At 44.5% G+C, this 15990-nt stretch overlaps 1 pseudogene; it reads right to left on the bottom strand.

Moving 5' to 3' along the window:
* Positions 1-14673: 14673 nt before the first annotated feature.
* LOC136650321 (5S ribosomal RNA) lies at positions 14674-14793 on the bottom strand (annotated as a pseudogene).
* Positions 14794-15990: the final 1197 nt, after the last annotated feature.

Here is a 15990-nt window from a genome sequence, read left to right as displayed (position 1 = left end):
AGTTTATAGCAGTGGCTCCCAAACTGTGAGCTGTGGGGAGCTGTGGAAACCAGCCAGGAGAGCTGTGAAATCTTTGTGAAAAATCCCCCACCCTATATAATGTATAGAATTGTAACCCTAATGGGGAGCTACGGCCAGTGGCCCAGTAAGTCAAGGGAGCTGCCAGTTAAAAAAGTTTGGGAACCACTGGTTTATACAATGGTTTACAGGAGACAAAACTCTCAAGGAAAGGTTCCAGGAAATGAGCGAATTGTATTTAAATGGAATTGATCAATTGAGCAATTAATTGGTTAAAAAGCAGATGATTAATCAACTAGGAACTCCTTAACTGTTTGGCAGCTCTATTTGTTTGTTTGTTTGTTTGTTTGTTTGTTTGTTTGTTTGTTTGTTTGTTTGTTTGTTTGTTTGTTTGTTTGTTTGTTTGTTTGTTTGTTTGTTATTTTTGTGGGCACGTATTCTGACAAACACTGCTGTGTGATAAATGCAAACAAATTGGTAGCTACTGCGGTGATGAAAATTAATATATGTAATCTGTTCATTATTAGGCTGCATAATAATGAGCAGTTGATTGAAGAACTGGTGTGAAAGAGATATACTTAAGGCACCCATGAAATGCTACATTTCTGTGGGCTGAGTTGTAGATGTTTTTTAATTTTTAAGTCAACTTATTTCTAATGATGACTGTCTCTTTGCTCTGTTCGGCAGGCCAGTACCTTCAGCATTGAAGCTGAGTACAAAACAAGCCAATTTAAGGACTGCAACTTTTTTTCCCCCACCAAGCCTCATTTGAATGCAAGACGTTGCCAAACTACTCAAGAAAATTCCTATGTGTGAAAAGAGAATCCATGAAAGTTGTGAAATACAAACAGGGATAGCCCAAGAGAGATATTTTTACTTGCCTCCTGCTGGCTGTCCAGTCCCCACCACCACCATTGGTTATAGCACATGCTCCATCAGCACGGACTGCATTGGCACCTATGGTGGGTGTAGGATGGGGCACTTTGGGCCCAATCCTATCCAACTTTCCAGCACTGATGAAGCCGTGCTCACAGATCGTGCACTGCATTCTGCACTGGGGGAGCAGTCACAGGGGCCTCCTTAGGGTAAGGAAAGGTTTGTTCCTTTACTGCATTGGCACTGGAAAGTTGGATAGGATTGGGCCCTTAGACCATCATGCATGGGGAGGGGGTATTTAGCCCTTTCCCCCACCATCATCCCATTGAAAATGCTCCTTCAACTGCTGTTTGTGCTGAAAGGAAGCTGCCAGTGGCATAGAAATATCCTCTTCCCATGTGCTGTGGTCCCAGTCATGACTGCACCCCCAGTTGCTTTTGAAGTTAAAAAAAAAATACAGTATTGCAGAACCAATACAGTGTGCCTTTTAAATACGTGTAGTTTACCCCTCATGATTGGTTTGTTCTGTTGGGATCTCAGTGCTTGCACATGAGCTGAGGCTGAGAATCAGTCTATTGAATCTTGGAAGGCTGTGTAAGCTTAATCTTAGGGTTATCTCTAAAAAGAATAAGGAATAATATGTGCAACATCTCCCCTTCTTACTGGATGGCAGGATGAAGCCTCTGGAATAGTCAGGCCTGGTAAATATACCAGCGAACCGTCATTCTGTCCTTGTCTACCTTCATATAAATGTGCATAGAAACAACAGTAGAGGATCAGTTACACCACATGATGAGCTCTTTTGGCTAGATCAGTTCAACATATGACCACTGTTAGCTCAAACACAATGCATGTGCAATTGGCATGTGTGCCAACACAGAGATGGCACCATAGATGGAAATTTCACTCACAGTCCAATCTGTGAGCGATTGGGCTGATCTGCTGGTGAGACTAGTATTCTGCCAGGTGAGACTGCTTTATGGCAGTTGTAAAACCCACCCTGGCAGTAAGCAAAAATGGCAGGGAGGCTGCAGAACTCCACCATCCAACAGATGATATCGGAGCACCTGCCGACGATGGTGAGTTGGCAGCAAGGATGGGACAGGATGGGGGAAGGGTGGAATGGGGCTGAACAGGGGAGAGCAGGAGGCATGTATGGAGGTGGGACCAGATGGCACCCGGCATAGGCTTCCTCTTCCTCACTTTCTGACACGCCTCCTTTCTAAACAGCTGTGCACGTATAAGGAGACCCATCTACAAGAAGGAGGCTTATGGGGAGAAGGGGAAATACATTCTCTTACCTCCCCCAAGAATGCCTTGGAGCGGAAGAATAGGATTGGGCCCTCAGTCAGAACCTTTATTGGCATATGACACACACACATAAATCCCAGATCTATAAAAAAAAAGCAACTCCCAGAGTACAACCGGCTTCCCAAGTTCTGTTAGCAGAGTTTGGCATCTCAAAAGATATTTTAAGAAGATCCCCATAGTCCAATTTATAGGTGGGTCCTCAGATGACAACATGTTTTTCAATTTGATGTCATCCCATTCCATCCTCCCCCCCCCGTCCCACCCCTGCTGCCAACTCACCATCATTGGTGTGCTCCGATATCCTCTTTCAGTCCACCCACGTTTGCGCCTCCATGGGAGGAAGCTGCGATGAAGCATCCAGATGGGCCCCCACATGGAGGCTGACGGAGGCCTCTGCAGCAGCTTCCTCCCCGCGGCTTGTGCCATGCTAGGCATGGGGGGTGCGTGGAGGAGGTGGGAGGGGGCATTTCTGGGCAGGGGAGGGCGGGCGATGGGCAGTCCCAGGAGCGGGTGCATGGGGAGCCAGGGGCAGGGCTGGGACCTGGCGGTTATGCCGGATCCCAACCCCCATCCCTGGGGAGAGCAGAGTGGCTTCAAGCCGCTCCGCTCTCCTCAGACTTGTGCCACCTTCAGAGGTGGCGCAGGTCCGAGGAGACCCATTGGGGCGAGCAGCCCTTACCCATGGTTAAGGGGAAGAGCTTCCCCTTGCCCCTGGCTGAGCCGCTGCACCCAACGAACCTGCATTGGATGCAGCACAAGCCTCCTGGCTTGCCTGCTCCAGCACAGGTTTGGATTGTGCCCTAAATCTCCCATATAACACAGCAAAGGAGACTATATTACACCTGGCCAAAGTGAAGGCCCTACGTTCATAAGGGTACTTTAAAAGACTGAGGTACGACGGTAAGTAGCAACCTCTAGTAAAGGTCTGGAGGTACAGCGGGGAGCAAAATTTGCTCACAGCCCTATTTAAATTCTGTGCTTGAATGTTCAGGTATCTCTTTTTGATTAGTTGGTATGCTGCCATAGCGGGCTACGAACCTGACACCTCCATGTTAATACCAATAGTAATAGTATTAGTAATACTAATTACCGTATGTGGAAGACCACCGCAGAGCCCACCGGGACTATCAAGTCTTCTAGGAGACTGTGTGTAAGGCTGTTCTGGTTTGAATTATAGTACACTCTGTCAAAATTTAAAGGCTCTTAACCAGGCCCTTGTCTCAATTAGGAGCTACCCAAACTCTAAACATAGGGAGGTGTATGTAACACACCTTGGCAACCCTAAGATTTTCCTTAGAAAAGCGGCTTGAATTTGTTCTAAAGGACAATTCATTGTATTAATCCAAATTTTAACGTCATACAAAAACAGAGGGACAACTTTGACATTAAATACTTTCCAAGATGCTGGAATGAAGGCACCCCTCTATTAAAATGGAAATGTACAATATTCTGTGCCATCACACCCGCAGGATGCACAGTTGTTTTACAGTGTCTAATCCAGGCAAGATCGTATGAGAAATAAATTCCTAAATACTTATAGTATTCCACTTGCTCAGTATGCCTTCCTCTAAAGATCCAAGAGTATAGCCTCCAAGTGTTGCTAAAGATCATAATTTTGGATTTATTGAAATTGAGCGGCAATTTGTTCAAAGGAAGATATTCTACACCTTTGACAACCAAGCACTTCAAGCCTAAACTCAGTAAAACTGCATCATCTGCATATAACAATAAAGGAACCCAATGCACTCCCAGCTGCAGTGGATGTTCCTCAATCTCACCCAAGCAAGAGGCCAAGAGCCCAATCCTATCCAACTTTTCAGCATTGGTGCAGCCAGAATGCAGCCCTGAGGTAAGGGAACAAATGTTCCCATACCTTGAAGAGACCTCTGTGACTGCCTATCCATCACTTTCCAAAGAAGCAGCCCCATTGGCATTGCAGCACCAGCACTAGAAAATTGGATAGGATTGAGCCCCAAGTCATTTAGGAAGAGATTAAAAAGAGTGGGGGCCAACACACATCCTTGGTTAACCCCCCCCCCCCCGTTGATTGGGATCTCTGAAAAGATACCTCCTTCAGGGAGAACCTAATCGGTCATGTAGTATTAGAGTGAAGAATCATTATAAGGGCAAGAAGACATGTGTCTATGGCCAGAGTCTCTCATATTGTCTTAAATGCAATGCTTTCATAGAACGCATGGAGAGACCTAGCTCAGTACTAGCGCACATGTTTCACAGAGGGATGTCCAAGGCATGTCTCAAACCTTGGCCTCTCTAATAAAAGCAATCTTAGGTAGCTCCTACTTTGGGTAGTCACTTTCTGGGAAAGTAGGCCGTTGGAATACATAAGTCAGCTTTTAACTGTGGTAGGAGCTCCTTGAGTGACAACGTAGGCATTAAAGAATAAACTTGACTTGCATGCTTTGTTTCAGGTGGCAGCAATGTGATGACAACCAGAAACAGCCCTAATTTTCCCCAGGAAAGGCATCTTTCTATCACGCGTGCATCTAACAAATTCTTCATTGGAAAGTTTCCTTATCAAGATTGCATGCAAGAGGCAGAGCTGTTTTGAAAGTCAATGGTTTTGTGTGTGTGTGTGTGTGTGTGTGTGTGTGTGTATATATATATAAGAAGTTCTATTTGCTGTGTGTGTGGTTCTTAAAAAAAAGGAAGAAAAAAAGATGCAGGCTTCAAACTGTCAGAGTTTTGCCATTATTGATAAAGTTGCCTCGGGATTGATGCCCTGATGGGGGCCTGAACTGAAATTATGATAAGGAATTTCATTCTCTTGATAGCAGGAAGGAAGTCACAACAAAACAGAACTGCCAATGACTGAACTGGTGGGTTGTTCATCGTGGCATTGGTTACTTGTGCCTCTGTTGTTAATTGGAACATCACTTGCCTATACATAAATTTGTGACATATTTATTCATCACCAATAACAGGTCTCTGACTCCTTTGCATTGTACCATTTTACTTTTTTAAAAGAGTTATTGCATACTGTGTACATAATCCCCTATCCCAGCCAACCCCAAAGGGTCGAGGCAGCTGGCCAGCTCCGACCCACACAGGCAAAGCCTTGAGTTATCCTTTGCTCAGGCCAGCCAAGGGGCTCGCCAGCTAGCCTCACCAACCCGGACAAGTGGTCCTAGCTCACCCCTTGAACTTACTGACCCCAGCATGCATGCCACCCCCATCCCTGGTCGCCCTGCCAGCATGCCATGATGTTATTCAGCAAATCAGTCCTCCACTCTTGAAATCACTCTTTTCTAGTACCAAAATGACAAAATGGGGCAATCATTGAATGGGTTGATTGTATCACATGCAAAATGTTGCATCAAGCAGTAACACAGGTAACTGGGAAGAAGTATGTAGGGCTATCAACATGGAGTTAGCGCAACTGATAAGTTCGGTGAGCAGCATCAACTAATTATATAGCATGGCTGGGAGTGAGAAACACAGGGGAGGAAGACATCTAGTCTTCCAGAATTTAGCAAACTTGAAAAGGATTTTGCTAAAACTGGAAATGCCTTTCTAAGGCATTGGGCAGGCCTTTTGAGGCCCGTTGAGGCTCAACCTGTAAAAGGCACCCCCTGACACCCCCCAATGCATGGTAACCAGAGTAAGTGACCCCCTGGCCCCCCCTTAGCTACACCACTGATTAAGGGTAAAATGAAGAGAGTTCTGTGCAGCCCAAGCTCTTCTGCCCACTGCTACCTGCTGTTCATGGAAAGGTTTCAGAGACGTGAGAAGGACCAAGGCTTCTAATTCAACAAAATGACTACAGCTAAGTGTTGCATAAAGTTATCCAAACTGTATGCTTTACTTCTTTTGCCATGGGCAATACAGTTGCTGTTAGTGTCATTAGACTTCAGTCAGTTTCAGACATCAGAATGTATTCATTCATGATAATTACTGAAGAGTCAACATGTGCCCAGCATTTTATATCCTGGTAAAATCTGTAAACAGTAAACCAAAGAATTCTGTTTAAGTTTGACTATTATATAAAACAGCAATCGCTACCTCATCTGTTACCCTTTCATTTGTAAGGGGACAACAATGGCTTGCAGATGCGAGTGCAAAGCTCTATACAGGATGTGTTTTCTTTTTGAAGCACAAGCAATTCTCCACACATGATTTTCTTATTAGGCTTGCACTAATTTTCTGTCATTTTTGGGAGCTGAAGACCTGCCACCACATTTCTCTGGGTTGAAATCAAAAGTAAGCACCACTTACAAATCTGGAGTCTGTTTAATTCACTTCAAATGGCACCACTGAGATGCCATGAAAATGTCATACCCTCACTTTCCAGTGATTGCCGTGATTTAAAAGTGATTTGAAAGCATTCAAAACAGAAAGCGGTTGGCTTGTGGGAGGAAGGGGAGGCTGTCCCCTCTTCCATTATTTGCTTTGCATATTTGTTTATGGAATGAAAAGAGCTGCAGAGACATGGCAAAATTAGCAACAGAAAATATTAATAACTTCTTGTCTCTGTGAGAGAGCTTTGATTACCAAATAGGAACCAGAGCTTTTCTGGGCTTTTGTTTGTTTGCGTTCTTGTACAATACAACCACCGGGGGGGGGGGAGGGGGTGAGAGAAAGCAGGCCAGACTCTAGTGCACTGTTTCTCAAAGTTTGTCTTCCATCATACCACTTCACACCATCCATTTATTTAAAGTATATTAGTTGCCGGCTACAGCATAACATGGTGCAGAATTTTGATTGCCTAGGTGATACCATAGTCTTTCGAGACTGAAGGTTGCCAACTATATAGGTGTGGAACTTTATTTTGCATTATTTTAAGAAGACCGAACATACCGCCAGTTATCAATAACTGGCATAGTAAGGAAGTAACAGTCTCAGTTAGAACATACATAATGCAAACAAGCTTTTGGAGAAGAAGAAAATTCTGCCTTAATTCTTGCATCCTTCCCTAAACTACCCCTCGGTTACACACCTGCATTAATTTTATCTTAAATAATAAATTTCTTCTACACCAGCATTTCTCAAACTGTGAGTTGGGACCCACTAGGTGGGTCATGAGTCGATTTCAGGTGGGACCCCCTTCATTTCAATATTTTATTTTTAATATATTAGACTTGATGCTACCATGGTATGTGACTGCGTTTGGGGAAAATTTACAGACCTCTGCTTTTAACAAGGTACTCTGTATATTTTTTTTACAATTATATTAAATGGGACTTACTCCTGAGTAAGTGCGGGTAGGATTGCAGCCGAGGATAGTTAAAAATGTTCCTGCTTGATGATGTCACTTCCGGTCATGACATCACTTCCGATGGGTCCTGACAGATTCTCATTCTAAAGAGTGGGTCTCGGTGCTAAATGTGTGAGAACCACTGCTCTACACCAAGAGCAAGAAATGATGCAATTGCTGACCCAACCCTATCTAGAGGCGCCATCTCTGGAACTAGCATTCCAGAGGCAGAGTGCACTTTATGACATTACAAACCCAACTGTTACCCTGCACATGCCCAATCTCGTCTGATCTTGGAAGCTAAGCAGGGTCAGGCGTGGTTAGTACTTGGATGGGAGACCACCTGGGAATACTGGGTGCTGTAGGCTTGTACCATAGTCTTTCGAGACTGAAGGTTGCCAACCAAACCCAGTTTGGAAATGCATATATCTGCATGCTTCAAAACCACTGCCACAGATGCTGTGCACAGCAGCAAGAAGAAGCCCTGTCAATGTTGGTAAGTCAGTGGGGCAGGTAAAATGAACCAGAGGCTGGGTGGATTGGGGCAGACCGAATGTCACCTGGTGTGAATGACTTGTGCTGGGATGCTACCCCCTCTGGAACCTCCCAACACTTTGTCATCTCTAGAGCTGGCACAGGTCCAAGGATGCTCACTGGCAATCAATGGGCTTATGTAGGAGCAAGGAAAAATATGTTCCCATATCTTTCCCAAGCCTCTCGATTGCTTCCCCCACCTTAGTATACATATCAGCCTGTTTTGGCCCTGCTGCATGGGGAAATGCTATGTTGGGCAAAAGGACAAGAAGTGGCTGTGTGTCATTAATTTGCTAAACGAGATCAGCATGTGAATACCATGTCAGTGTAGCACAGTTTCAAAATTCAGGCACACTACTTCTCAAATGTTCTCACATCGGTTAATACCTTTGCAACATCACAAGAGATGTAAAAGGCGTAAACTAAGGCAATGGAAACAAGAAACTAATTTTATTTTGGCTCGTGGTTTTATACAGATGCAAAATGTCTGAATTTGAAAGGTGCAACCTTGTGCAATATTAAATTGTTGACTTGAGGTTCTTTTTTTTTCCCCCCCAAAAAATTATTTATTTAAAAATTAACCAGATTGGAAAGCTCAAGATGGCTTATAAGCATGAGACTAAATTAGTACAAAAACAAAGAAACCTCATACAATTAAAACACAAAGCATATTAAAGCCATTTCTGCCCAACATTGCATATACGCAACAGGGACCAAATGCATACACTTGTGGGCTGGGCAAAAATGGGTTTAAAAATGGGCAAAAATTAATAATAATAGGTGGGGCAGACAAAATAAGAATTAAGAGCCAACTCAAGCTTGTGTGACCAGAAAACAAACAGCCCAATCCTAACTAAACCCCCATAATGCACCTGCACCAGTGGGGTGTGTGCAGCATCCTTTTGGGGAGGCTGTTGTAGAGGTCTCCTCAAGGGAACTTTTGTTATCTTTTGGCAAGCCTCTGCTGCCTGAATGGGTGTCCTTGGATCTGCACAGAGCAGAGGAGATTAAGGGAAAGGGAAGAGGAGAGGGAACAGGGATAGGTACGTCAGTGCTACCCAATGCTATCATCAAGCTCTAGTTCAGGTTGGGCTGTTAACCAATGGAAGGCTTATTGAAGCACAATTTTTTACATTCCTTCTTGAACACCAGTAGAGAGAGGGTGATCCCAGTCTCAGCTACAAGGGAATTCTATAAACTGAGTGCCACAACAGAGAAGGCCCCCTCACAACTCAATGTCATATCAGGAAGTTGCTGTAACTGACATGTATTGTATATGCACTAATTCCTATAGGGCAGTGTTTCTCAAACTGTGGGTCAGGACCCACTAGGTGTGTCATGAGTCAATTTCAGGTGGGTGCCCATTCATTTCAATATTTTTATTTTATTTTAGACTTGATGCTACCATGGTACGTGCCTGTATTGGGGGAAATGTTACAGACCTGTACTTTTAACAAGCTACTATGTATATTCTTTAAGCAATGACAGTAAATGGGACTTACTCCTAAGTAAGTGTGGGTAGGATTGCAGCCTAGGATTGTTAAAAAATTTCCTGCTTGATGATGTCACTTCCAGTCATGACATCACTTCTGGTGGGTCCTGACAGATTGTCATTCTAAAAAGTGGGTCTCAGTGCTAAATATGTGAGAACCACTGCTATAGGGTTATTCAAATTATTTATGACTTTTTAAAATTTATTTATCTAAACCATTTGTGAGTCATCTTTCCCCAGAGGGCTGGTTTGCCCGGGCATAGTCCTCATTTGATTCTGCAACAGCAGCCAATTGCAGGCACATTTGGGTTGGTTCTGTGCTTAAGTGGTAACTTGCAACTAAATATGTGACCAGACTGGGCTGGAAAGCCTTGCATTTATGATGATGGGAGTCGATGTGAACATTCTCTCTGGTGTGGTTGATCTCGAGCTCATTCACACATGCAAGTTGTTGCGTTGCGTTACAATCACCAAGCGTGAACATAGATGACGTTCTATGTGCGGGGAGAACTTTTTAATAAGAGAAAATTCAAATGTGCAAACCACCACTCCCCGCCACCTGCAGTCTGAGATGCTACAGTGCAGAAAACACGTTCCTGTTGATTTTGCAGCATGTATAAACTGGTCCTGAGAGACAAAACTTGAAGTGTTCATACGGTTCTGAAAGAAGCCCGTGTGCTTTGGCTGTCAACCAAACCATAATAATCAGCTGAATTATAAACACACACCCTGTTTCCTACTCTAATGTTACGTACCGTGGTGTTTGCTATCCCATTGTGATAAGAGCTTTATTGTTGCACATATAATCAGTCTTTTGTTTGTGTTAGGATTTGGAAAGTTCCTATTTAAGTGAAAAGCACTGATGAAGGTTAGCGGTTGCAAAAACGGTATTGTGCCTTCTTCAAACACAAGCAACGGGCACATGGATTTAGCCAGAGAAACATCATGCTTCTCCTGAACAAATATTGCGCCTTGTTTGACCTTGGCAACGGAGACAAACCTAAAGTGGAAAATGTGAGATTTAAAGACAATAAATATTTACCGTAACTCCTCTAAATCTTTTGGTAAACCATCAGCGCTGACAACAACTTCTGCCTGATGTTTGAACTTGTCACAGCCGTAAATTAAGGCTTAAATAAGTGCACTTCAAATGGAAAGTTTTGTTATAATGAACAACTAGACTGCATATCATCATCTCTCTGCATCTTCCTATTTCCTTTTATATATATATATAAGGAAACTGGGCCATCCCATCCTTGAGGTCAACTCTTCACCTCAGATTGGTGGGTGGGGAATACCCATTTATGTCCTCTGACTTGCCTTCTCTGCTCCTCCTTCTGTTTCCATCCCCTGGATTGGGAAAAAAAAAAAATGAGGGGGACAGAGAAGAGGAAGAAATATGGAGAGCAAGAACAATGAAGAGTAGGAAGCCTGGGGAGGACACCATGCACGCTGATGGCAAAAAGAACCCCTCCAATGTTGGTAAATCAGCAAGGTAAATCAGCAAGGAAAGTTGCAGAATGGGGAGGGCTGGGTCATGTCTGGGTGGGAGGGGGTGGCATCCGAAGTGAGCAACTTGCATAAGATGCTATCCCCTCCAGAACAAGCGGACGTGCCCCCTTTGTCTCCATGGTCATGTGCCAGCTAAAGAGCTGGAACAGGTTCTGAGGAGATCCATTGTGGGTGGGTGGGGGGGGCTTACAGAGGCATAACGGGAAATATGTTTCCTTTCCCCTCCCAGCTTGTCTTGGAACAGCAGCATGCTATGGTGGAGAAAGGGATAGGATTGGGCTGTCTGTGGGTCTTCTGTGACATCATGACATCATCACATAGCAAAACCTCACTGGATGCATAGCATTATGATATCATCCCATTCAGTACGTGAACCCCCACCGGCTACAACTGTCAGTGTGGTTCTTCCCACACCACACAGACACCACACAAACACCACACAGAGACACGGCTTCTTCAACTGGACCAACTTGCATTCTCAAATGGAGATTCAAGCATCAGACAGGTCTCTCTTACCTGCTTTATATCACTCACTTTCTGGGTTTCCATATGAGGAAAGCTCTTTCTGTTCTTAATGGCTGTAGCTCAAGCTCCAACATTGTGGGGGACTTTTTTTTTCTTCTTCCCAGAACAGAGATAAGAACCATTCTCTTCCCCTTTGAATGTTTGAAAGATCTGCAGAAATGACACACGCCAGGCCCATAATCAGCTCAAATCCTGGTCAGTTCTGCTCATTTGGTATGCTTTCGGCTCCTTCACTTTATTCTCTGTCTACATTCCAGCAAAGTTATTAGTCAAAGAAATTGTTTATTTTTTTGCCAGAAAAACAAACTATAAAGCACTCAACGCCGGAGCTTGCTAAACCATCCCTTTGTTTTGTTTGACTTGTAAAGTACTTTATATTATGAAAAATTATTCTATAATGGATGAGGAATCTGTTCAAAATTCTGCCCCCACGCAACTTTAATTTGCTGGCATTGTGAGAACTACCACGGAACAAGACCACCAAGAGTGCTCTGAAGACAAGAGGGGAAAATAAACAAAGACGTATAGCCACAGTCTGTTCTCTTGTGTTTGGGCTGAGCTCAGAGTGATTTTGCCTGGTCTAGGTTGGTGGAGGACAGACCCACACCAATTTCAGGGGGAGTACTTCTTGCCAAGCAGCTAGGACTTTAATCATTCAGCTGGCAAAGCTGGTAACCTGCGCAGTGAGTAAACCTTCTGCTTAGGATCTGGCTGGGTTCTGCCCAACTTTTGCCTCTGACCAACAAGAGTCTGCCCTAGTTCCTCCTTTGATCCTGTTCTGCTGCTCAAGGCAATGCCCTAAATCAAGGGTGTAAAACATAAGGCCCATGGGCTGGATGCGGCCCCCCAGAAGCTATTTATCCAGCCCACATGATAATTGAGTTCTCCCAGCGCCGCCCTTTCAGTAGTGCCGCTTCCGCAGAGGGTCTGGGAGGGAGAGATGGAAAGAGACCTCAGAAGACAAGGAATGCTATGGGGGAGCGAGGTGCTGCCAAGGCACTGGGAGAGTCCTGTTTTCACGTGGGCCGCCCTTTCAGTAATGCCACTTCTGCCAAGGCATCACTTAGCAGAGCACCTGAGCAAAGTGATGCCTCAGGAGAAGTGGCATGGCTGAAAGGGCGGACTGCATGATAACTGGGCTCCACCATACCTTGAAAATGTGATCAATATTTGCATATTCTATTTTCTGTCATTGGCAGCTAATGAGCACAAAGTGCTTATTTCTGGTCGTTGTTTGCTTAACGACGTCACATCTGGCCCTCTGCAAGTGCCATGAATCCTATTCGACCTGCTCTATGAAACACGTTTGATGCCCCTGACCTAAATCAACCAAAGCCTATCTTGGCTTTACCTGCCCTGACTCCATCCAAGGTCCCAATATTTTTGAAACTAGATACAGTCAATGATAAGCACATCTTAGGACTGGATCTAGGCATGCATCAAAATGAGGAGGCCACCAAGTAGAAGATTGCTGAGCAGTGGCGGACCTCTCCAGCCCCGCACCCTGGAGCAAAGGCCCGAGATGGTGCCCCCAGCAGGCTGTTGCCATCCCCCTGCGCGCAAATGCCCCCCACTCACCTGAGGCTCATGGAGCCTTGCACGACCAAAGGAAAGCTTCCTGAGGCTTCCCCAAGGCTTTACAATGTGCTTCCACTTTTCTGGAAGTGCAGTTTCTGACACCGTCGGGAGCCTGAGAGATTCTTCCACGGGGTCCTAAAGGCTCTTGCCTGGGGCATTTGCCCAATCAAATATAATGGGGGGTCTGCCGCTGTTACTGAGATGGTAAAAGGAGCAATACCATTTCTAGTTACAGATGAAGACACTTGGAATATGCGTATGTTTTATTAAAAAATTCCCTGCAAAACTAGTCCATCAGGGAGAAAGGCTCTAATTTAGCCTTTTGCCTCCTCTGTTGGCTTTCATTTGCAGGGAACGTTTAACAGAAGGAAGCAATCAAATCAACAAAACTGTGATCTCTTCTCCTGCAGGATACAGTGAATGCTATTTGCACACCAGTGAGGGATTGGGCCATTCGTCTCAACAGAAATTACTTATGTGTTTCCGTCTTTGTTTGTGTCATCTATTCCATTATTGCTTTGTATTTTGTATTCATTTAAAAATGGCTTTTAAAAATCAATCAATCAATTTAAAAACAACAACAAACCAGAGGCATCCTAATCCTGTACTGGGTTAAGTACACCAAAGCCAGTGATTTCAAGAGGCACCTGCTCTGCATATGATGGAACTGAGAAATGGACAGTACAATCCAGTGCATGGCTACTCAGAAATCAATCCTGCAGAGCTCAGTGGGGTTTACTCCTAGGTCAGCCTGTTTAGGATTTTATCTTCAAACTGCTTTTTAACTGTGTTAAATTGCACCCTGGACATAGACTTCAGTGTCCAATCACAGGACAGTGCTAGTGCAACTGTAAGATATTGTAAAATCATCATCATAATATACATTTATTGCACCCCCATTCCAACAAGAAGCTCTGGGGAACATACATGGGTTACCCGCTTTTATCCTCATAACAACCCCATGCGGTAGGTCTTTTTGTTGCTGGCCCCACTGTTGTGGGACCAGACATCTCTCACAACATCCTTTCCCAGAAACCACCCCTTCCCAGACATCCCACAAGCCACTTGTAGTATTTAGAAAGAAGCTAAAAACATTTTTATTGTCCCAACTCTGCTTTTTAACACTGTAATTGCAATCTTTATGGAGAGTTTTAAATATGTGTTTACAATTTGTTGCTTTTGTCATGTTTTTTTTGTAAACCACTTTGATTTCTTAGAAAAGTAGTCTAAATACTTTAGTCAAATAAATAAGATGAAAGAAAGAAATAGTTTCAAATTATGTCTTTATTATTTATAGAGCATAGTGCCATAAATGTGCATTTTTTTCCACGAAACCATAAGCCTGGGCAGTATATTTGTCATTCCAAATAAAATGGAATCATCCTGTACAGCATTCAAGCTCAATTAAGGGAAAAAAGGACTCAATTACAACAGTGTGAAAACCAAAACAAAACTATAATTATCCATTTGTTTTCCTGTCCTGTCACTGCAGCCTAGGATGCTTTCAGCGGTTTGAGTATGACAATGATTGCACACAATATGACACTCAAACCATGAGGGGATTTCATATGGTTTGGTTGGCTGGCAACCTTCAGTCTCGAAAGACTATGGTATAAGTCTACAGCACCTGGTATTCCCAGGCAGTCTCCCATCCAAGTACAAACCAGACCTGACCCTGCTTAGCTTCCGAGATCAGACGAGATCAGGCATGTGCAGGGTGACAGTTGCTGTGGTTTGTAGTTTGTGTCTACAGGAAATAGTGACGAGAGTGAGGGGACAGTGGAGTTTGGGTGTCCTTCACTCTGAGTCTGTCACTGCCTCCCTCCAGCCCCTGTAGACACAAGTGCTGCCAGACCTCACCATGTCCACCAGAGAAGGTAAGGCAGGTCGGACAGCCGAAACCGGGTGAGGAGGGGTGAAACTGGGCAGGGAGGGACAGGAATGGGGTGCAGAGGCTGTATGAAGGGGTGGATCTCGCAGCTCTGGTGCATGTCGGATCCTGTTCCCTCTTCAGCAGCCTCCCCGCCCCCTTCTCTCTTCAGACTTGTGCTGGCTACAGAGCTGGCACAAGTCCCATTGCAGAGCAGGAGGCTTACAAAGGGGTAATAATCCCCCTTTCCTTCCAAAGCCTCTCAATCCACTCTGTACCCCCCTGCCCCGATACAGCACACTCTTTTTTGGCATGGCTGCACCAGCAGGGGTGGGGAAGGATAGGACTAGACTCTAAGAGGCAGTAGCTTACTCGAAGCTCACTTAGGGTAAGATTTGAACAAGGGACACCTTGACTGCGATATTAACACCAGCTCTTCCTCGTGAATTGTACCCTCAGATTAGAATGGCATGTGTGCCACTCTTCTGGAATTGCCCATAGAAAGAACAGAATTTGACCCTGAATGCAAAATTCAGATTCTTACCAGAAGGGCCACCACTAAATGGTAGAGAAAGGGAATTGCGTTCAGAAGGCCCAAGGTTAAGGTAAAACAATCTCAGGTAGCAGAACAGGGAAGCACCTCTGTCTGATCCCCTGAACAGCTGCTGTATGTTAGAGTAGCCATTACTGGCCTCGATGAACCAATGGTCCAACTCAGCAGATAGCAGCTCCATCTCTTCTTAAAATCTCAGTTTTCCTTCTTTTCTCAAAGGGTAACTGGGTAAGGTTTCTAGCAGGGATGCACTCAAATCACTGAGCCCAAGTTTCAAGGTGAGTCCCAAGTCAGTGACCCCACAACTCGACTCAAGTCATGAGTCATGGCCCATGGCCGTCACAACTCAACCCACAAGAAAGAAGCCTTTCGAGTCATGAGTCATTTTGACAAATGAGTCGTCAAAGGCATTCCTCCTCCATCATGAAGAAATTCCTCCCCACTGATTTTCCCGCCTCCTTTCTCCCCTCCCTGACTTCTGCAGAAAAAGAAAACTCCAACCATTTTTC

The sequence above is a fragment of the Tiliqua scincoides genome, chromosome 4, assembly GCF_035046505.1.
Source record: "Tiliqua scincoides isolate rTilSci1 chromosome 4, rTilSci1.hap2, whole genome shotgun sequence".
Classification (NCBI taxonomy): Eukaryota; Metazoa; Chordata; class Lepidosauria; order Squamata; family Scincidae; genus Tiliqua; species Tiliqua scincoides.
The sequence above is the reverse complement of the archived record's forward strand: the minus strand, read 5'-3'. Positions and strand labels throughout refer to the sequence as shown.